We start from the raw sequence: 23,580 nt of genomic DNA on the forward strand, positions 1-23,580 counted from the left end.
TTGATGTAAATTGGAAATTTAAAAACCATGGCCTTGCTGCTTAGCTTCCTGCCCCATTTGTAAACACTTTTAAGGCAGGATTTGTTTCCTAATGCTTTGAAGGTGCGCCATGCAGAGCACATAATTTGAAATTTCAGGATCAGGTGCTGGGGCTTAGTGGACATCCTGTCTCCATGCTCATTCAAAAGGGCCTGATTGCCACCCCCAATTTAAAAATATATATTTATATATGCATACATATGTGCATATACATGTATATGTTTTATGCAGCATGCTAGAAATACATATACAAAATCTAAAATTGAGATACAATTTCTGTGGAAAAAGTACTTATTACCTGGAATTCATTTTAATGTTTAGTTTTCTGTTCTATTCTGAAGGAAGGAAGATTGAGTAGGGCCAATAAAGCTGAGCTCACAATCCAATGAGTCATATCTCACAGCTTCAGAAACACTGATCTAGGACTCACAGCCTAGTTTGGAAGTGTAAAGAAGCAGCACAGAAAATAGAAGGAGACCAGTAGAGTAGAGGAAGGGGGGTGATAGGGAGGGAAAGGGTAAGGATGTTGGCCAAATTATAGTGTTATATTGTGTGCATCTATGAATATGAGAATGGATTCCAATGTTCTGTATTATTATAATGAACAAATAAAAAGTTTTTTTTTAAAAAGAAGCAGCACAGTGAAGTGGCTAAAAATACAGACCCTGGGAGCAAGCTGCCAAATTCAAGTCCCTGTTCTCCCACTTAACTATCTTTGTGAATTTGGGCAAGAGTTATGCTTTCTATACCTCAATTTCTTTTCCTATATAATAGGATAATAAGAATAAGTTTCTCCTCCAGCTGGTGTGAGAATTAGGTGAGGTAATATATAAGTTCAGAAAATTTCCAGGCATCTAGTAAGAATGTTCAAAGCATTAGCTGCCGCCGCCTCCTTCTTCTTCATCACCACCATCAATGTTGATCCTCCAGTTATCCTTTCCTAAAACAAGGCTAAATTGCAATACCACTAGTGGAAAAAACAAAAGGCAATATCAAAGAGTTTATTTGCAAAGCTGTACAAAACTCCACAGTGTGCAGGGCAGAGTGTAGCAATTCTCTGGGCTCCTGGACAGGCAGACTGCCCTCCTGCTCCTGTTTGCAGGGGAGGAGTGGGAGGGGCTTCTGTTTCCAGCCATGGTACTGGTCCTGGAGAACATGAGTTCTGTTACTGAATGGCTCTTTCTGCCTTCCACTAGCAAACATTTTATTTTCTTGATCACAGTTTGATGCACTGAGAATCCCAAAGCTCCCAGGGTGAAAAGGGCTTCTGCCAGGGTCTGACTATTGAGGTTCCCCCAAATTCCTATGTTGAAACCTACCCCCCATGCAATAGTGTTAAGAGGTAGGACCTTCAGGAGGTGATGAGCTCATGAGGGCTTTACCCTCATTTTACCGTTTTGCCATATGAGGACTGAGTGGAGAGCAGCTTTGACCAGATGATCTTGGACCTCCCAGACTCTAGAAGTGTGAGCAATAAATCTCTTTCCTTTATAAATGACCCAGAATAAGGTATTTTGTTATAGCAGCCTAACACATTAAGGCAACTTCTTTCTTACAATGAATCCTGGGGACCATATTAGAATGTTAGTCCATAGTAAGGAAGATTTGGTTTCTTTTCTTATCAATTCATTACACTCAATCCACTTGATTGTCCTGGGAAGAAAGGGAGGGACAGGGCAGGAACAACCCACAGGGAAGGTTTAAAAGAAGGGAAAAGCAAACCTTTCAATTATTCCAAAGGCCAGCATAATTTAACCAACCTCTTCCAGAAGCACCTCAGATACATGGATGGCAAAATTAAGAGGCACCTGCTATCAGATGGGAGGCGGATACATTTCTAGAACTTTCTACCAGTCACTCAAAAAACAAATTCAGGAAGAAAAGCACTGGAGATTTGTAGTAAACGTTTCATTGGTCATGATGATCAAAAGATGATGGTTAACACACACACACACACACACACACACACACACACACACACACACACACCTCATTCCTCCTGCTGCTAGGCAGAGTGACATGTCTGCCTTGCACTGCTCTGGCTGGGCTTCTTATCCTGTGGGCCCTGCAGCCACGGCTCCTCAGGACTCTGCCCATCATTCACCCTGAACTTCCACTGCCCCTTGTTCACATCTTCCCTCAACAGGGTGCCTGGAGGCTGCTCTTCCAGGCAGAGCCATGAAAATTGGAGGCCTTGGTGGCCTGATTCTGCAGTGGGTAGTGTCACAATGTCCGTGACTTCTTCTCCTTTCCAAACTCTCCTTCTTTCCCCTCTCCCACCCCATCATTGTTCCCCAGAAACAAGCAGGATGGCTTCACTGGTCAATTCTTTACATGTACAAACACCAAAAGCAGAGGAAACGCCCCTAGGCCCCCCTCCTCCCCAAACCCAGCGCTGGGAGAGCAGTCGACGGGGGGAGGCTGCTGGAACCGGAGCTGTGGGACTGTACAGCTTTCCTGGAAACTTCTTTGGCCTCTGGGCTTTACCTGGAGGCCTCTTCCTTCAGCTCCTTGTTTTTCCACACCTCTTCCGCATGCTTGTCCTGGGAAGAAAGGGAGGGACAGGGCAGGTCACACAGGCTTCCCCGGGCCTAAAGGAAGGTAGAGGGGTGAGAGAAGGGCAGCACAGGATGGCTATCAGGAACAGCGGAGCAGTGTCGGCCAAGGCGTCCTGGGAATGGCAGAATGCGGCAGGTGAGTGAGCCCAGGGACAGGTGGGTCCCAGCCTCCCACAGGGCCCCCAGCCTGTTTCCCCCTTATCTGGCTACTGTGACAGCTGGACTGGCAGCTTGGCTTGACTTATTATAGGGAGCTACTGGGGTAGCTTGTGCGGGAGGAGCCCCTAGGAGAGCAGGACCACTGCAAGCCCCGCCTACAAGTCACCAGTCTGCGACATCTGCCTGAATTCCTGGTCCATTCCCCTTATTGCTTATTGCCCACCCCCCTCCGCCTCCTTCACCTGCTTTCTTATGGTAAGAGATCCTTCATTTGTAATTCAGCCCAAAGGCAGGCCCCGCCCTCTGCGGCCTGCCAGCTGCATGGCCAGCTACATGGCCAGCTGCATGGCCTCAGCTGACTCCTCAAGGTGGGCCACGTTCTCTGATGATGGCCGGGCCTGGAGGGCGGCTCTGGCACCTCCTGAGCTCTGTGAAGGCAGTGTCCACCTGCAGTGCTGCATCCTGCCTGCCTCATGCTACTGCTCACTGTGAAAACTTCCAGATCCTCTTGTCTTCTAGTTTGTATTACCCACGATGGCACCTTGCATTTGGCAGGTGCTGGGTAAATGACCCGCCTTCCAGTCCCTGGTATAATCACATTCAAATGGCAGAATTGACTTGAAGTAGACCCATTGAGGCAACCCAGGCTCCCAAGCTAGACCTTAATCTAGAGCTCTGTCCCTAGAGAGGACCTAGAACTTCCCATGGGTTGGAGGCAGAGAACAGTGTAGATCAAGCAGTAGTTCTCAAACTCCACCATGTGTCAGCATCACCTGGGAACCTCTATGGTCCCCAGAGACCAACCCTAGAAAGCCATGGTAGTAGGTGTGTGGCAGGGTTCAAGTATGTGTAGTTTTAAACTTTGTACTAAATAATTCTGGTGTAGACCACTGGTGACCCAAAGACTGGCCCAGAAGGTTTTCCCACCCCACCTGCTGTCTCCTCCAGTGAATAAAGGTGAGTAGGATCAAGGTCCCAGAGAAAGATGCCCTCTCAAATGTCTATGCTGGCACCTTGCTGCCTGGAGTCTACCCTACCTCCACAGCTCATGTTTCCCAGTGTGAACCTTTCCAATTGCTTCTCAGGTGAGCTCCTGGGCCCTGGGTTTCCAGCTTCCATTTCCTTGTCTCCAAAGGCCCTCTCAGTGATGAAAGCCTAGTGACACAATGGTGGGCTTTTCTCTCTAACAAAGGCAAGCAAAGAGCCACCTGGACACAGAGCTGAAGCACTGGTTTCTAGTCCCAACTCTGCCCATGTTAGCTATGTCATCCAGCACAAGTCATCTGACTCTCTGACTGGTTTGCTCATCTACATCAAGGATAATGCCTGTTCTGCTTACCACCATGGACTTGTGAGGCAGTAGTATAATGAGACAGAAGTGTTTGCAAATAGTCTTTCAAACTCTCTATCACCAGACCAGCCTCAATTATTTGTTTTGGACATGGCCTCTGAGCCCATGCCCCCTCCTATTGTGACTGTAGATTTTTTTTTTCAAGAGTTTGTCTCGAGTCATCCCTTATTAATTGGGGAAGCCTGAAATCAGACCCAGATTGCTTCCCGCCCACAGGGTACTTGGTAGAGGCCTTGGTGCCCCTCAAAGGATAGCATCAGGGTGAGGGGCTGGCACGTGCTGACCAGAGCCAGGGCCTGCACAACGTACAGATCCCTGGAGAAGAAACCATCTTCTCTAGCTCCCTCCTGCCCATGCTAAGAGGGAGCGAAACAAAAAAGAGAAGCACTTACCTTCCTTAGTTCCTCGGCCACTTCTAGTTTCTTCTGGATCTCTTCCAGTGATGGGTCTTGCCGCCAGTGAAAATAGGCATTGAACTCGGGCATCCCATCAAAGGAAGGTGGCTTCAGGATGACTTTGAAGGACTAGCCCGAGGTGCATTTGTTCAGTTCAATGACTTCCATGTCCAAGATGATGCACCAGTTCAGGTCCCTTGTGTCTGCTGCATGATGAAAGCGAGGACTGCTTACCTGCTGAAGAATAGCTGGGACCCCTAAAACATGCACATGGACCAGGAGAGCTGGGTCCCTGTGACAAACCAGTGGCCATGGGCCTGGTTCTGTCCTGAGCACTGCTACCTAAGGTCAGAGGGCTGATAGGGCCCAAGGTCCATAGCCACAGTAAGGCCCCAGGCTCCTCAATTAGGGCCCTGGGGACATGTGATGTCTGACACCAGCCACAGCAACAGCAGCTGCCTTGGCTTCTGCCTCTACCACCAGCCTCCTCCGAGGATTAGCTCTTTCACCCATTGTCCTTGCTGGTGTCAGACAGTGGTGCATTTTACCCACTGCCCACCCAGGCCCCTCCTCGTCCTGCTACCCACTGACTGTGTGGCCTGTGGACACTGACTGCTCCTACCCTGTTCTCTTCTTTCTGTCCATTCAGCACTGTCTTTCATCTGGCTTTGATCTTTCCTCCTACACGGTTTCCCACACCAGCCTAAACAGAAAAGACAATCCCAGGTCATCCAAACCCACCGTCACCTACTGCCAGGCCAACCACACCCCTTCCTCTCAACAGGAAATAGGAGGTGACCTGTCCCCCACACCCAGCAGGAGAACCTGGACATCCAGTGTCTAGGAACCATCTCTGAAACTGGCCCCGAGCAGTACAGCCACCACAGCCCAGGCAGGAAGCCCTCTTCCCACCTCCAGACTCTTGGAGAATCTCCTCCTTTCCTAGGAGACCGCTCAACCACCCCGTGTCCCCTCTTCCCTTCTGGTTTGTTCCTGAGGGTGGACTCTCTGCCTGGTTCCCCTTGGTGTTGTTTGTTCAAGAAATGAACAAAGGTGAAGCTAAGAGGGAGTGCTCTAGAGAGGGCCTGATTCAGATCCCAGCTGCCATCTAGTGCCCCAGGCTAGACCCCTGCAGCTTGGACCCTGGCACTCTGGGTAGGAGCATGTGCACGGGAAGGAGAGTTTCATAAAATGGGGGCTGGGGACTGCACCCTCATGCACAGGAGGGAGCCTCTACTCCTTTCTTCCTCAACTGAGTCCTCACTGACCTTCATATATGTAAGATGACTTATTCAGAAGGTCAGCCAGGAAGCAGGAGAAGAACAGGGACACCAGTGGGAGCTCCTCCATCTTCTCCTTGTAGGCTGTGGAAACATCAGGCAGGTAAAGTTGGGGACCCTGGCTGGCCTCAGAGACCCACATCTACATGAGTTGGTCTGGAGTTTTTAGCTCCAGAAATGCACCCAAGCCACCTGCACCTCTCACATCTGGAACCACCTCCTTAGGATTGTGGCGTGTGATTCAGCCCCTCATCTGTCCCCTTCCAGAGCACCCAGTGGCCCTATCTAGTATTTCTCCCCTCCTAGCACCAAATGCCAGGCATCCTCAGGTATAGATTTCAAGCACCACCACCAGCCCCCAGCTTGACTCTGGGACCCAGCTTTCTGTCTCCCCATGCTCACCCTGGATGAGTCACTTCTTTGGCATTGGGATGTAGAAAATCCATGCTCCATTCTACCAGAAACATTGGGTAGTGCCACACAAAGGGTGGAGAAGAAGACAGGACAGGGAGTCATCACTGTCCCTCTGCTCCACACTGGGTGCTAAGTGGGGCTGCTCTTCCTGACCTTCCTAGCACAGTGGCCAAAGCCAGCATGACTGGTGTCCATGAGGCAAGAGTGTATCTCCACCACCACCAATTCCCTCTGTGTTTGGAGGTCACAGTTCAGAGCCGCCCAGGCCACAGTGGTGACCCCTGTCCATCTCTCCCCACTTCCCTGGAGATAGTGGACATGCTTTTGTGCTTAGCATTCTCAGGCCTTCTCAGCAGCAACCTGCCCAGCACAGAGCCAATTGTGCTCTTTTACAATTGAAAACATAAGTGACTGCAGAAATACTGAATGGGCATTTAAAAAACTTTAAAAGAAAAAATACACCAATGAGCAAAAGGAAGAAAAACTTCAGTTATACTCCCACCCACCACCTGGGGACTGAGATGGTCAGGAGCCACCATGGTGGGACAAAGGCTGGGACAAGAATAAAAGCCCTTCCTCCTCATGGGAGATATCTCCATGCTCTACCCCTGTGCTCTCTTCCCAGGCCTGAGGTTAGACCTGCTAAAAGCACAGAGGCAAAATGTTTGCACAAGAAGAAATTGTTACTGGGGGGAGAGAGGGTGGTCAAAAAATTCTAATTGCACTTATTTTTATTCACTTTCAAAATCATTACTTTGGGGCCAGGTGTACTGGTGCATGTTCAGTAATTCCAGCGACTTCAGAAGCTAGGGCCAGAAAATCACAATTTCAAGGCCACCCTTGGCAAATTTGTGAGACCTTGCCTCAAAATAGAATATTAAAAAGGGGCTAGATATGTAGCAGTGACACAGCACCCTGAGTTCAATCTTCAATACTACACACACACAAAAAAAATTTAAAAATCACTAATTTGGGAGATGGCACAGCTGGGCAATACATTATTAGTTTCCCAATAGTGTGGTTTTGGGTTATCTGACAGCCAAGTTTAGATGATGATGTTGGCCTGCATTACTTTTCAGAAATTGAAGGCCTGTTTTCATATTATGTGTGTCTCCTTTTCTGCTTAACTTTGGGGTCAGGTTCTACTTGGCCCTGCAAGTAGACATGTCTCTGTGCGTCCATAAATCATTATGTGCAGAAAAATAGCCCATTCTTCCATGCCATGTGGGGACCTACCTGCGAGGGTCATGTTTGCTGGGATCTGGTGGCTAATCTGACTGAAAGTCACAGAAGGCGTCTCTCACCAGCTCAGGACATGGTCAAACTCTGAAACAAAAAAAGAAATAGTTTACCACTGATAGATTATCAGCCTAAGGAGGGTCTCTATACAACTGCAGAGGAACCTTGGGGTACTGCACTTGCCCTCACCCCTAGGTCCTCTTTCCACCAGCTCTCACTATCCCAAATACTCACACCCTTCCACTTAACCGGGTCAAGTTCAGGCACTAATGCCAATGTTGCTGTTGGCTTCCTTGTCTCGAGGCCTGAATGTGAACTTGAGTTTCCCAAACCCCTATGAACAAGGGGTGTTCCTCTGTCTCCCTGGGCAGCTCAGTGGCCTTCCCAAGGCAAGGATGCTAGTGAGAGGCCAGTCTCCAGTAGGAATTGCCTAGAGGTATTTTTAAAAATAACCACCCCTCTTAACTTCCGTCTCTACACCCCACCTGTCTCCAGCCAGTTCTGACATGGGGTGAGAGAGAGTTGGACAGAGATGTTAAAACTTTTTCAAGATGGCCTCCCTCTTGCCTGCCCTCCAAGAACCACTGGCCCAGGCCCACTAAAAACAACCCTGGATCACAAAAAGAGAAGAATCAAGGCCCAGTGTCATCACACCTGGTTGATTCATAGACACAAATGGACACATCAGGGCTTTGTGGGAGCCAGAGATGGGCTCCCTACTCAGCATGAGGCCAGGGGAGCCAGGGAGGGACCCCTGTCAGAGCATAAGAGACAGGTCAGAATCTGGTGAAAAGGTCATTCTGCCAGGGAACTGCTCAGGCCAGGGTCAGGGTGAAAAAGCTCAGTGTCCTCAGGGCTCCCTTGAGATAGTTAGAAGGTAGGAGAGCAGCGAAGGCACTGCCTGGAGCTCACTGAAGACAGGAAGGGCTGGCTCTGGAGAGTGCTTGTCACCCAGGCCACTCCATCTTTGACCACTGGTCACTCTGCCAGTGGAAGGTGGTACGAGCCAGCAGGCTGCCTTCTCACGTGGCTAAGTGACACTGAGGCCAAACTGGAGCCCCTTTCCTCCAAGAGCCATGGTGCCTTCCCACTAGGAGCCAGGGTCCGAGCTCTTGTGAGTAGCGGGGCCAGCTCTGGGGTAAGAGCTAGACCAGTGAAGTGTGATTGCAGATGTCAACTCTTGGCTAGTCATGTCACATGTCCGAACCTTGCTTTTCTGACCTTCTGCACAGAGATGTACCAATTAGATGAGAAAAGCTTCTGCCCTGCACCAGCACACAGAATGCGTCATGAATGTCAGGGTCCTTTCCTCTGTGTCAGTGTGGTCCTCCCCTCAGCCCTGCTAGGAGTGTCGTCTCCATTCACAAGTGAGGAGAATGAGGCTCAGAGGGTCTGTGTGACTAGAGAGCGCACAGACTTGACCTAGCTCTAGCTGCCCACACAGTCTTGGTCTCCTTTCTCCTCAATGTGCTGGGTCCAGAGGCCCCTGCCAGGCCTCTCCTGAGTCACACAATAGACCTTCTTTCTCTGGTATCAGGCTGTTCCTGATGGTGCCAGCGGGACCCGAGCAGGGAGGCAGGCCTAGTGCCTGGATGTGAAATCCCCAGTCATGTGTCTGCAGCCTGCATAATCTGCTCAGGGCCGGGCTATCTGAAGGCAATGGGCTGAGTGAGGAAGCTCTTGCCAGGAGAGGCAGCGGCCTTGGACCTTAACCTGGGTGATGGATCAGAAATGGAAGAGGAGGCAGAGAAGCCCACCTGAAAAAAGAAGGGGAGCTGAGCAGGGGCAAGTACTTGGAGTCAAAGGATGTAGCCCTTGGCCAAAGCCAGAATGAGGATGAGGCTGTGCTTAGGGAGCACTTCGCACCCACAGCATCCCAGCTGAGCTTCACTGAGCCAGAGCTAGGCCCACAAGAGAGACATCATCAGCTTCATTTTCAGATGAGGGACCTGGGGCTCAAAAAAGTTAAGATGCTAGACTAAGGTCACAAAGTTCTGAGGTGGCAGAGCCAAGTCAAGCATCCCCATCTTGTGACTTTTAAGTTCCTCCCTAGTGGCCAGGGGAGAAACTAGATTCTCACTACTGCTTCCTCCATGGTCCTAAGAACTCAAGCCATGGCCTAGGGCTATGGATTAATTTTAAAATGTGCCATGTATTTAAGAACATTCTACATGGAAGCTACTGTGCTAGGAGTTTGGGGAACATAGAGAATGTCAGGAGCCAGAGGAGGAAGACCAAGGAGGGAACAGGAGATGTCACAGAGCTGATCAGCAGTGTGCATGGTCAAGGAATTGGTGATGACCATTGGATCAGAATCTGCATGATAAAATTGGTACTCATAGAATATTTGCAATGTAAACACTCTTTTACTTTAGTTTTCATAACTGTGTTGTGAAGTAGCAATACTATCTGCATTTTATGAATGAAGAAACTGAGGGTCAGAGAGGCCAAGTGACATTTTCATTCAGTAGAGTGAGTTGAGTAAGATTCATCCACATCTTAATCCTAATGACTGTGAATGTGGTCTTATTAGGGAAAAAAAAAAGATTTCCTCGGATGTCATTAAAGATTCCAAAATGAGATCATCTCTGATTACCCAAGTGGGCCTTAAGTTCAATGGCAAGTCCCTATGAGTGACACACAGATAAGCCATACAAAAATGGAAGCAGAGATTGGAGTGAAGAAACCTCAAGCCAAGGAATGCCCAGGGTGACCAAAAGCTGGAAGAGGCAGGGAAGGATCTTTTCTGCAACTCTGGAGCAAGCATACCCTGCTGGCACCTTGAGTTTGAAATCCTCACCACTGTTTTATGGTGAGGTACTCCAGCCCTAGGAAACCAGTACCCTCAGTAAATAACAAAACCATGAGCCAAAGTCATGATTCTTCCACCTTATCTCAGCAACCAGCATTTGCACATGGTCTGATTTGTTCCTCAAGAGCATCTGTGTACAAGAATCTCAGGGTACATGGGACCCTTAAAAACCCTCATGCTAAGTGCTACACCATTTCTGTTGCAGCCAAGATCTGAAAGATCTGCTCTGTATGGGATGCTCTGAGGAAGGACCAGAAGATACGGGGGCGGAGGGTAGGCAAGACCTCTGGAGAGACCTCTGGGTGCCAAGGAGCACCCAGCCTGAGAGGAGCCTGGTGGCACCCTGGTTAGCCTCTGGCATCAGTGGTCAGTGGAGCCAGGACAGCAGCCTCCTCAGCACTCGGCCTGCTGGTGTGACCTAAGTGTCATCTTGCACAGGTGGTTCAACATTCATGCCATGTCATACCACAGCAAAACACAGCCTAGCGCATGCTCCAATGCACTTTGTAGGAACACCACTGGTCAGTCAAGTGACCCCTGTGGGCCTGGGCATGCATCAGCACAGCAGGTAGGAGAGGACTTCAGCTTCAGCTGGCCCAGATGCCAGTGCGGCCTTACCCCAGGTGATGAAGGGCCATCATGCCATTTAGGTGAAATGCCTAGAATGGTGAAATGACTTTGCATCTTGACAGTGGAATGAGTGGTGGACTGGGTTTATTCAGAACAGAGGGGACCCACTGGGTTGATGCAGGGTACATTGGGACTGAACACTAGAATGGGACAGGGAAATCACAGAGGCCTCCACACCAGCGAAGGAGTCTGTACCTTATATTCAGTTAGAAAGGCTTTGGTGTTCTTTGAATGAGAGGAGAGGGCAGTGGTGAGGCTTACAGGGACAGCAATAACAACGGCTGCCATTTCTTCAGCATCTACTTTGTACAAGGAAAAGCAAAGGCATATCTCAATTTATTTTTGATAATGAGGAAATGGCAGCTCTGCACAGTTGGGTAAAGGACACCAAGTCACACAGACAGTAAGAAGCAGAGTTGGGATTTGAGCCTGTGTGTGTTCCATCAGGAAACCTTCTCTGTGCGCAGGTTCAAGTACAAGCACAAGGAGATTCAGCAGCAGTGTCAGCTTGGGGAAAAGATTAGGAGGGGAAGGCTGGCAATGTTTTGTACAGGCAGGCTGGAGACCAACCTGGGCTGTCATTTGTGTCCCACCCAGCACTGATTTCCCAACTACAGACTCATCCATACACTTCCCCCAGCTCAAGCTCCAGTACATAAATTGGTGAGGGATCATCCCACCAAGCAGAGAGTCAGCCACGAGGCCTCAGACACAGAGGGGTAAGTTTTGAATGGGGGAGGGCTTGGCTGCTGGGGAAGCCCTAGAATCAGGGAAGATGTTGATGAGAGGGATCTCATGGTGGGATGGTGGGGAGGAGAAGATGCCTAAAGTGAAAATATCAGTACCCGCAATTTCCCTTGAACACCACAATGTCAGAGGTGAGGAAATCACTAAACAGATGCATGATCACAGAACAGGGAACTCTCCCGGAGGAGCTGTCTCAATTCTGGGGAACAGGAGAGACTTTCTGATGAGCACATGATGAGAGACATCAGGCCCAGGTAGGCTAAATGTCCTGCATTGCACACAACAATTCCACGCAGGAAAAATATCCCATCAGAAATGCTAGTGACTTCCTCCTGGGGACAGAGGTCCTGAGGTCACACAGCAAGTTGCTGGCAGAGAAAGGTCAGGAGCCCAAGCATCTGGACTCCAGCGTTGGCACCTTTCTCCTTCACACTGGCCCCTTCACCCCTTCAAACACCAGGCTGGATGAGAGGAACAGCCCACTCTGAGGCCAGCAGAGCAGCATCCAAAGGTGAGCATGCAGACAGGACGCCACAGGGAGCATCAGCAGGACCATGCTCCCCGGCTTTCTACAAGTCGGTTAGTAACAGGAACAGGCAGGGGAGAGTGCTGAGTGCTCAGGCACCACCTGGTGCTGCCACCTCCCAGCATGCACACTGCCTCCCAGATGCTCTGACTGCCCACGTGGCACAGTGAGTCGCACTGTTCTTGTCACTCTAAGAAATGCCCAAATAGGACTCTCAGGATGTGCCCAGGCCCACGCGGACTATTTTTGAGGGATAAGCAGCTAATGGATGACCAAATGGTTTGAATAGAGCTCTCCTTGGCAAGGATATTGGAGGCCAAATATAGGAACTCTGTCACAGAATTGGTATGACAGCTTCACGGTGGGGGAACCATGAAGGCTGAGCCAGGTCCTCCAGCCACAGGCAGAGTGGGAAGGGCTTCTTCCAGCTGTGCACTGGACTGGCCTCTTAGGAGTCCAGGTCAAGTTCTATATTCACCTGGTATTAGCTGCATTAAGTGACCTCAGTGTCACATGTCTTTACATTTGACTGGAATTGTACCATCTTAGAACAGTAACCTAGCTTATTTCATGCTGACCAGGGGCTCTGATGGGCAGCATGTGTCTTATTTGAGTTTAAAATCAAAAGGAGTTAAATTATTTTTTCATGAATGTGGTTTTCAGTCTTTCCACACTATTTATAAATATTGAATTCCATGCCAAGTCCTCTGTTAAGTCCTAGAATAACCCCAGGAGGGGAATCTTAGGGAGTTCTACAGATGCTCTGCAGGTCTTCAGCAGGGTCTCCTGCAATACTGTGGACCATGTCATCAAGGAAGAAAGGGGGATTAGAGTAAAGACCATTTAGGGATGAGTGAGTCATAGAGGGGGCTGGCAGACAGAATGGTGTGTGATTCACTGGCTTTGGGGACTGGTAGTATCAAAGCTCCTCTTAGGTTTGCTTTTCAGGGCTTCAAGAGGAGACGGCAAATGGTCGAGAGCTTCAGAATGCAGCATAATTGTGCTTCTAGGAATGACCTGCTGCTGACAGCAGAACTTTGGAGGCCTAGGTCTGAGGAGGCCCTCCAGGTTCTAATGGCTATGCCAAGAGGAAGCCATTAGACAACCCCAGATAATCCACAGTGATGGGACTTCCCAGGCTATTTTTAATCTCCTATTCAATATATACAAGAGATTCAGCATGGCAGAAGTCAAGTTCAGGGTGTGAATTATTATTCAGGACAGGCAGAGAACTGGGTTTGTGAGTCAGGCTCTGGGTGGGGTCCCAGAGTCAGGAGCAGTCTCAGGCACAAGCACCTGAAGCAAGCTCTGTAATTTCACTCCTGACAATGACATGGATGTTTGACAGTGCACCATGGCTAACCAGGAGCTTCCCGGTACATGTGTGCTTATGCACCTTACACAAACTGCTTCAATTGCAAACATACTAGCCCTGAATGTCAGAAAAATCTATTGACAGAGAAAAGAAAATAAGTATTTGCACTCTAGTGAGTTTACACTTTCAGCATTTTCTTGTTTTTTCCTGTGTCTATTATGTTTGCATTATTGTAATCCATGTGTATACATTTTACCATTCACTCTCCCTGAAACCTATGAAATGAATATGATTGGACCCATTTTCCACATGGTCAGTTTAGCAATTTTGTTTCCCTGAAGTGGGACAAGCAGGAAGGGATAGGCATAATTTGAACCATAATCTTTTTACATCAAATTTCATGCTGTTCCTGACAAAGCTCCATGCTGTTCTCAAACCCAGCCCTGCCCCTACATGGGAGCAAGAAGAGATGCCCATGGCACATGGTTGAAGTTGACTATCTCCAAATTGCCTCCCTATCCTGGGTGACCTCATGCTTTAAATTCTTACCATTAAGCTGTCCTTGGGTTTAGCTATGGCCTCAGACAATCCCCATTTGATAGCCTACACCTAACCTATCAAGCATAATAAATTGAGTCCTTTTCATATCTGGACAGAAAAAGCAAGAGAACTTGTCAACATCCCCAGAGGGTCAAGTTCTTTGCCCATTCTGCAGTCCCACAGATGAAAGGAGTCAAGGGAATCTCTAGATTTTTATTTCCCATCTCTTCTCAGATGAAGAGACAAAGGGTCTAGGAAATCTAGTGCCTGTCTGAGGCCCAAAGATCAGAGTTCTAATTCCAGCCCAAATTTAACTATACTGAAAGAGACCCCTTATCTTTTGCAACATCATTTTTATTTCTTTTTTCTTTCATTCTTCTCCAGAGCTTATTTTTTTGCATTACTTTAATTTTAACTTTAAATAGATATCACTTACAACTATAAGTACACAAGTTAAGTATAAGTTAAGTATAAAATAGTGTCCACTGATTTTCTTTGCATGAGATAAGAGATTTAACAAAATTTATTTCCTCTCTCTACAAACCTGGTTCTATCAAAATGATCTGGATTTTTCAGTTTTGTATTATCATTACCAATTTCTTTTTTTAATGTTATTCACTCAACAAATATTTTTTTAAAACCTACTGTATGCACTATGCAGAGTAGTAAGAAAGACTACATGATCACCTTACTCAACATATCCCTAGCCTAAGATACTTGACATTTGCATTCAGCTTTGTTAATACATTTACTATAATTAGATGGCTCTAAACGCTATTGTTCTGGTTGTTCATGACCATTATATGTCCTTTTCGTATTCAAGTTTTTTTTTAATTTGATCAGTTTTTACTATCTACAGTACTTCTTGGAATAATTTTCTCCAGAAAGCCCTCATGGTATGCTTCTTGAGACAGCTGTGTCTGAGATGCTGAATGTAAGTGGCAGGCAGCCCTGACCCTGGGTCAACAGTCCCTTGCATGTGGAGGGAGCAGTTAGCTTTGGATGCTGTCTATCCACTTGTTCTCACATACACACTCTGCACTTTGCACTTTGCTCCCTTTTCTGTCTGGATTTCAGGCACAGATGCCCGTCCAGGGACCCAGCGACTCCCAGCACACTTCCTGTCCTCCTTCCCCCAGATTCACATTCTCCAGCTTGTTCTATAAACTCTAGATTTGCCAGTGCCTGTCATAAACCAGGCCAGCCACTGCGGGCTCCCGCCCCTTTTGATCTGTCTTGTTCTTCTGCCTCTCATCTCTGACAGCAGGACCCAAAGCAGGCAGGGCACATAGCTCTAAAAGAAAGGAGCAAAAAGCTTTGGGCTTTGGTGGGGGAGAAACATAGGTATGTACATGTGAGTGGGGGCAGGTGGGAGAGGAATATGTGTGGGGTGCATGTATCTGTGATCCTCCTACCTTCCTATTGGGACTATAAATGGTAAGGGTGAGTTTTTGGATGGGGGGGAGGTCCTTGCTCATTCTCAAACAAAAACAGAAAAATCAACCTTTCCCACACTTTTACATTTCTAAATATAGCAAAAGCTAATTTAACAAGCAAACCAGGTAATGCATGATTCATGTTCATTTCTCAAGCTAACAAAGAGTTTGGTCCTCTAATAAGCAATATAAAAAATTGAATTTTTCCTCATTACAAATTCCACCCAAATTTCTATGCCTCTTCCAAAAAAAGTAAATAAAAACTCATTTCTTTCCATCTATGACTTCAAACTTTCTAGGAATTCTGTCTCCAAATGAAAGTCCTTGGGTAAGCAGGAAACAATATAAAACTGTAAAAAGGGACATAGAATGCAGGATCTTAAGTGTTCTGGAAAAATTAGTCTTTTCTTTGATTATGATCTTGATAATTTGAAATCCTATATGTAAAATCAAGAAAAACAGATCTGAACATTCCTGTTCTTTTTGCGTATCAATTGAAGGTGGACTCTGACCTCTCTCCTCCTCACCTATCCTGCTTTCTTTGCCCTGTGTCCTTTCCTGTTCCACTATCTTATTATATCCCCATTTGTCAATCTGTGTTGCTATGTTTTAAATACTGTCAATCAACCCTCTTTCCTTCTAGAGAAGGCACGTGGTTTAAACTGCCTGGTCAAAGGAGGGAAAGTGGCCAGTCTCACCTGGCCCTCAGATCCCTTTCATGGAGCCAAGATGGAATCTAGATATGAACCACTCATCCAAGCAAAAATGTGAGGAACACCCCACCAACAGTATAACCTGGAGTCCTACTCACCCATGGAGACACGTTCCAAAATATCCCACAGGTGCCTGAAATCTAGGATATACTGCTTTCTCCTCCACATACATACCTATGATAAGACTTCATTTATAAATAAGTCACAGCAAGAGATAAACAACAATAGCTAGTAATAAAATAGAGTATTTATCATTATATACTGATAAAAGTAATTTGAAACTTGCAAATGGCTTATTTCTGGAATTTCCCACTTAATATTTTTGGACTTAGTTGCCTGCAAGTAACTGAAAAAGAGAAAAACAGAACCATGGATAAGAGGGGACTACTGTATGTCTACTAAACACTGGACTCTGGAGGAACATGCTAGACCAAACCTTTAGAACACAGTATCTCACGAAAGAAACAGTCTCCCAATTAAAATAACACTTGGAATGAACTGTAACTTTCAGGCATTCATTTTGTATCTGCCAATGAGCACATATAGTGTACAATATATAGTGTACTTCCTGAAATAGACACATACTCACAAATACACACATAACTGAAAATACATTAATAAGTAAAAAGGCAGAGAAAACCTAATTTACCCATTATATTGGCTGTGTTCTAATTTTTTCATTTCTACCTTATCTCATATAATTAAAAGAAATACTGGTTATAATCCACAAAATTCATTTCATAATCTACTAAACAGGTCTTAGTGAGGAACACTAAACCTATCTCCAATGCAACACAGAAGTCTCCTCTAATGCCTCTCTGCTGGTGGTCATCCCCCTTCTTCTTGAATGGCTTCAGTGAGGGAAACTGCCCCTTCTGCCTTCCTTCCACTCCAGCACTATGATCATTTCCACATCTGATGTATGATCTCATTCCCCCTGGCACCCACCCGTGGGAGAGCCTCCAACCCCTAGAGGGGGCCTCAGCTTCCATGGAGACAGATTCTCCCACATTCCCTTCGATCTTCTCACTCCCCAAGGCTCCAGCAGGCCACTTCCAGCAACCCCCATTAGTGTTCTCTTGTCCCTGGGACACAGGGGCATCCCTGCCTGGGGTATTCAGACAAGGGCACCCTGAACATGTCTGACCTACCCGCCTATGATATCCTGCAGACCTGCCCAGCTTCAGGACAATGAGGCTCCTCCACACCTGATCACATCTTCCTGGGAGAAATAAAACAAAGTCAGCACCACCACATGAGACAGAGCCGGCCACTGGACATCAAAGCTCCGGGTCCCGGGTCCCAGGCATGAGAAAAGGAAAATGCCTAAACTCCTGGAATGGTGGGGGTCTGAGTGAAGAGGGAGGACCAGGGCGTGGCAGGCCTGCGCTCCTGCAGCCTCAGAGTTTTTTTGTTTTTTGCTGCCTTTCCTATCCTCTACTATCCCCCCTCCCCTCTTCTCTCTCTACCCCCTCTACTGTAATTCATTTCTCCCCCTTGTATTATTTATCCCTTTCCCCTCACTTCCTCTTGTATGTGATTTTGTATAACCCTGAGGGTCTCCTTCCATTTCCATGCAATTTCCCTTCTCTTTCCCTTTCCTTCCCACCTCTCATCCCTGTTTAATCTTCTTCTCATGCTCTTCGTCCCTACTCTGTTCTTAGTTACTCTCCTTATATCAAAGAAGACATTTGGCATTTGTTTTTTAGGGATTGGCTAGCTTCACTTAGCATAATCTGCTCTAATGCCATCCATTTCCCTCCAAATTCTATGATTTTGTCATTTTTTAATGTAGAGTAATACTCCATTGTGTATAAATGCCACTTTTTTTTATCCATTCCCCCGCCAGGTAGGATCAGGTTGACCTCATGGTGGGGTGGGGCGAGGCAGAGGGGATGATCTCATTGAATCCTTAGTACCAAGAGGAGAAAGTAAGGTGATGGAGAGACAAAGGAGAAGGATGAAAATGGGAAAGAAAACCATCTCCCAGTAGCACCTCAGGCTGAGACCTATACCTTCAACACATGGAATATTCAAGATCCAAGCAATAGCAATAAGGATTGATGGAAATATGAAGAAACCTGTTCACTGTTGGTAGGAATTTCCATTATGGAAAACAGTGTGGAATTCTCTCAAAAAAATTAAAAATAGAAGGACCATATGAACAAGCAATTCTACTTCTGGGTAAATATCCAAAAAAATGAAATCATTATATCAAACATACATATCTACAATTCCATGTTAACTGCAACATTTTCACAATACCCCAAATATGGAGCCAATGTAACTACCCATCAAAGAATGAATGGAAGAAGACCCCCCCCAACACATGCACATACACAAAGAGAATGGAATTCTACTCTGAGTAGGAAAAAAAAGGAAATCCTGTCATTTGCAACCATACAGATATATCTACAGAACACATCCTTATGTCAGGTGAAATAAGCCAGGCACAGAAAGAAAAATGCTTCAGGATTTCACTGACATGTGGAATCTGAAAAATCTAACTTGTAGAAGCACAGGAGTAGAATGGTGGTTGCCAGAGATATGTTTGTCAAAGGGTGAAAATTCAGTTGGACAGGATAAATAAGTTAAAGAGATCTATTGTTAAGCCTGTAGTTAATAACATATAGTATACTTGAATACTGCTAACAGAGTACTTCATGTTCTCACAACAAAAAATTCTAAGTATACAAGGTAAAGGATACGTTAATGAGCTTGAATTAATCATACCATAACGTATACAGATATTAAAAAAATATATACTTTTTTTTTGCCAATTATACTTTAATAAAAAAAGTTGCCTCCAGAGGAAAAAAAAAAGAAAATGGGAAAGAAAGACCAGGAAAGCTGAAACTGTCAAACACAGGGCAGCTTCAGGCTTGAAATGGGTCTTCAGGTCAGAAGCAGTTCCAGGGGAAACCAGGTTCCAAGCCAACCCTTTCTCCCTCAGCAACAAAATATTTTAATGCAAAAATAACTCACCAAGGACCTCCTTACACACTTCCTCTCTCCTGAGCTCTGGAACAAAAGTGAGGGTCCCACCCTGGCCCCTCGCCCCTCGCCAAGCACCATCTCCTGCCTGGTCCTGCTTTCCCCAAGGCTTGACAAAGTTTAAATGACTGAGTGAAACCAAAGGCAACACAAAGGGCCCAGACCCTCCACCTCTCCTCATGGTGGCTGCTATTTTGTTTCTTTCTTTTGTTTGAAAACTTCGGACCCTTTGCATCTCATGTCTTCTTACCTGCAGCCCAGTTTGAAGCAAGCGACCTGCTCTCTCCTCACTCCCTCAATTAGTGGTACCCTCGGCTTCTCTCAACATCAGCACCACTGCTCCTCTCTCACCATGACATCACCTCCGAGCTCGCTGATTGGCCAGCAGTAGGTTTCATGGCAATTGGACAGTCTCCTCTGGTGGAATGGGGATTGACTGAGCAAGTAACTCTTAGCAGGCCAGGGAGTGGGAGATGATGTCAGACAAAGGGCTGCTTTCCCCACTGCCCATGGAGCCGGGGAGGCAGAGAGTGATGGTGGCGAGAGGGAAGGGAGAGAGTGGTAGGGGGAAGGTGGGGGTGAGGCACAGCCTGCACATTGGGGGAACCATGAATGATTTTTGAGAATCTTTAGCTCCTTCAAATCTGGGGGTGAGAGAATATGGAATCTAGAGAAGCAAGAAGATAGAACAGATGAACCCTAAAAATAGCTTCCCAAAATGCTTGATGCCTGTTTCCAGCTCTGTCAGAAGGCTGGTGGGTTAGGACAGTGACTCACAAGGTGGGAAGGGGCTGCAGGAAGCCCAGGCCTGGAGCTGGCAAGGGCTTCATGCAGGGGTCCCAGGAGAGCAGGGCATCCCCCTGGCAGCCCTCAGGAGGTGTCAGCCACATCTGTGTTGTGGCATTTCCTCAGGACCAGTGAGTCCTCACAGCCCACATGACCAGCCTGGGTCTACCAGAGGGAGCCACAGGTAGAAACCCAGACTAATTTTTACCCTGGAGGTTCCTAAGTGTGGTGGGATCCTAGAGGGAGAGGATAGGTCATCTATAGTGCCTTCTGTGCCCTCAGGGAACACAGGAGGGAGCCCCTGATGCAGGAGGCTTAGCTGCTCACTATCAGCCTGTAGACAGGAGAGGGCAGGTGCAGCAGGAGGATTGAAGTGCCCTGCAGAGCAGGACTCCTCCTGGGGGCACCTCCATGTGACCATCCTCACTATCTACTACCCAACCTTCCTCACTCAGTTTTCTTGGGAAGGACTCACTTTTAATGGTGGTAAAACATTCAAAATGTAAGTTTTCCCCTTTTTCCAGTGTGGGGAATCAAACCCAGGGCCTTGCACATGCTAGGCAAGCCCTGTACCACTGAGCCACATCCCAGCCCACTGACATTGTTAAGTATCTCATTCAGTGGCACTCTATACAATCAGTGTTGTGTGACTGTCACCAACCATCTCCTGAAGTTTTTCATCTCGCCAACATTCATCTGTAACAATTAAAGCCATTCTTTTCTCCCTAACCTCTGATCAACTTTCCAACTCTATTAATTTGTCTGATTCTAAGTATATCATATAAGCGACATCATGTAGTATTTGTCCTTTTGTTTTGGGATTCTTGCACATGACTTGATGACTTTGAGGATCATCCCTGTGCAGTATGTTTCAGAATGACATCACCTCCCATCAATGTCATCATCCTCACCCTCGACCACCACACCTCTGGTCACTGAGACTGCACATAATGATTAAAGGTTACCTTGAACTCAGCCCATGCTTTGAAATCCTTTTATTAACTACAACAGCATTGTCAAGGATCTGAAGGTGGCCTGCTGAATGTAGAGGATGAGTGGAATGTTTGCTCTGCGGAGACCCCGGCCTGCTTCCCGCAGCTGGGGCCCAGGCCCTGCGAGCTTCTGCAGGGGGGTCACATGGACATATATCTCCCAAGATGACTCCTCATCAGGACTCAAGGATGCTTGTCAGGGTGCCTGGGGGTGTCAGAATGACCAACAGCCCTACCTGACTTTGGGGTTTGCAGCTTATGCAGCTGTCCTCTCCTGAACTCCCCCCACAGGGCTGCAGGGACAGCAGGAGAGACATCATTCTGCTCCACATCCAGTAAGTGCCTTTGTACAACACACTCTCCATGAGTGTCCCAGGCCACCACCCAGGAGTCTCAGGCCAAGATGGCCCATGTCAGAGGGAACTGAACTGCCTGCGGATAGCAAAAGCATTTCCTTCAGTGCGTGGAGGCAATGGAGGCTGCACTGCATGCCAAGCTAGGATCTGGAATCCAAGCAAACCTCAAATGTACGAATGCCCTGGCTGTCAGGATCCCTCCCTCCTTCTCCACCCGCCTTCCCTCCCGGCCCTAAGGAGCTGAACTCCACAGATCTGCTGGCTCTGAAAAGTGAGGGAGGGGGAGTGGAGACAGGGGGTTGCCATGGTGATGGCACCCAATAAGGGATCCTCTGCTGCCAGGGGAGGGAAGCACCTGGTGGAGTCCTCCATGTTCACTGGGAAGGAGGGTGGGGTGGGGACAGTGGGGGTGAGGGGGAGCAGGACATCACTACCTGAGAGCAGAGACCAAAGAAGAAAGAGGAGAAGTGGGGAGGGCTGCTCCATTTCTATCTAGCTTCTGTTTGAGTGCTAGGTTGTTGTGGGCAACACACACACACACACACACACACACAAAATCTGTACAGGGAGCATCTACCCCATTTATAACAAATAGACACTCTGCAAACAACCTCACCTGTTCAGTGGTGAGGCCTCAATTTGAATGTTGGGGCAGAGAAGGGAAAATAATATTGGAAAGAGAGGGAGTGAGGGTTGGGCAGAGCTACTGCCTGGACATCTTCCCAGTGGGAGAGTCCTGGGGCTTCCTGGGGTGAGGCAAAGTCACCTGCAGCAGTGATGAAAAGAAAAGCGTACAGTTAGTAGGAAACGGGACAGGCATCGAGTCCAAAGGAGAAGGGGTTGGGAGAGACCAAAGGAATCAGCGAGGTCAAAGCTAGGAAGCTTGGAAGGGTGGCACTGAGACCAGGGAGAAGACGGAAGAGAGGCTGGGCAGGGGCTGAGCTCGTCACAGCTTGGTGCTCAAAGTTCCCAGGAAACTTTGCTAAAGAAGACAAGACCAGAGACTGTCTCTGCACCTGCCGAGTAAGTGTTGGGTGGGGCGGGTATGTGTTTAATGGTCAGTGTTGGGTAGGGTGGGTGGGTGGGGTTTGGTTCCCTAGGTGCTGCCTCTGGACCTCAGTCAAGGTGTGTGGCCCCCCATGCCATGCAGATACATACCCCTGCCTCTGTGCAGACTCTCACAGCTCCTCACAGCTCAGGCTGCACTGTGGAAACAGCATTCAGACCCTGAATCTCCACACACTGCCAGGCTGCACCGTGGGGACCCGATTCATTTATCTCTAAGAATCCAAGGGCAGCTGCTGCCCAATGACCTGATCACCCTGTAATCACACACTTGCAGCCACTGGGGCACAAGGAGCACCTCTGTCCCCAAAGGGACCCCTGCCTTTGACCCAGGTAGTTCTACTGAAGACCAATTGGATAGTCTCCCTGGGGACGTTCACAGAGCCTCTGACCTCTTTCTAAACCTCAGAAAATGGGGTGTTTGCCTCACTTCAGAAGCCGTGATCAACACATGTGTGTCCATATTACTTGCACCAATGTGATTTTGTAAAAACATATAATATAAATGGGTGTTTATTTTCTGCCTTTACTTTAGGAGGAGACACAGGTTTGGGAGATTTATGTGGAATTAGTTGAACTGACAATTGTCAGGAATTTACCTAACACTAATGAAAAACATGCATGCATGACATCACTTTTTAAAATGTGAACGCTTATTTCACTGACTCAGAGCAGTGGCTTGCATTTCTCTCAGTAAATTGAGACACAAATAAATGCAGTCAATTAGAATTTAAGCAATGTGTATTGTCTGTGCTGTTTGTTTATGCCAACGATTAGATTTGTAAACTAAATTGTATTGGCAATTAATGTTTATAACAAAATATACTCTGCTTAGAAAAACAAAACATTTATCAAGTAAGCTAAGACCTGGATGTCACTAGAGAACAGTGTCTGGCACATGTACAGGCTTAATAAATGTCAGCCATTATCGTGATTGTCATTAAGTGCAACACAGACAATCCATAAGTCTCAGTTGTGCAAGTAGCAGAGGCCCATTTCAAACTTGTTTTCTTAAGAAAAGTTTATATTAAAATTTAACAGTAAAACATTTAAAAATACGCAATCCTATTAGAAAATGGACAGTGGATATGAAGAGATGTTTTATCAATGAGAATATACAGATAGCATATACACACATGAGAAGGTATTCAACAATACTAGCCATAAGGGAAATACAAGTGTAAGTCTCTGTGAGCAATCACGACACACTTATTAAAAAAGTAAAATACAAGT

The 23,580-nt window shown here is 47.1% G+C and overlaps 1 pseudogene; it reads right to left on the reverse strand.

Annotated features, from left to right (window-relative positions):
- Positions 1–1,024: 1,024 nt before the first annotated feature.
- On the reverse strand, positions 1,025–21,892 carry LOC144374751 (stathmin-4-like; annotated as a pseudogene).
- Between the last annotated feature and the right edge of the window lie 1,688 nt (positions 21,893–23,580).

This window comes from Ictidomys tridecemlineatus, unplaced genomic scaffold (assembly GCF_052094955.1).
Source record: "Ictidomys tridecemlineatus isolate mIctTri1 unplaced genomic scaffold, mIctTri1.hap1 Scaffold_85, whole genome shotgun sequence".
NCBI classification, from domain to species: domain Eukaryota; kingdom Metazoa; phylum Chordata; class Mammalia; order Rodentia; family Sciuridae; genus Ictidomys; species Ictidomys tridecemlineatus.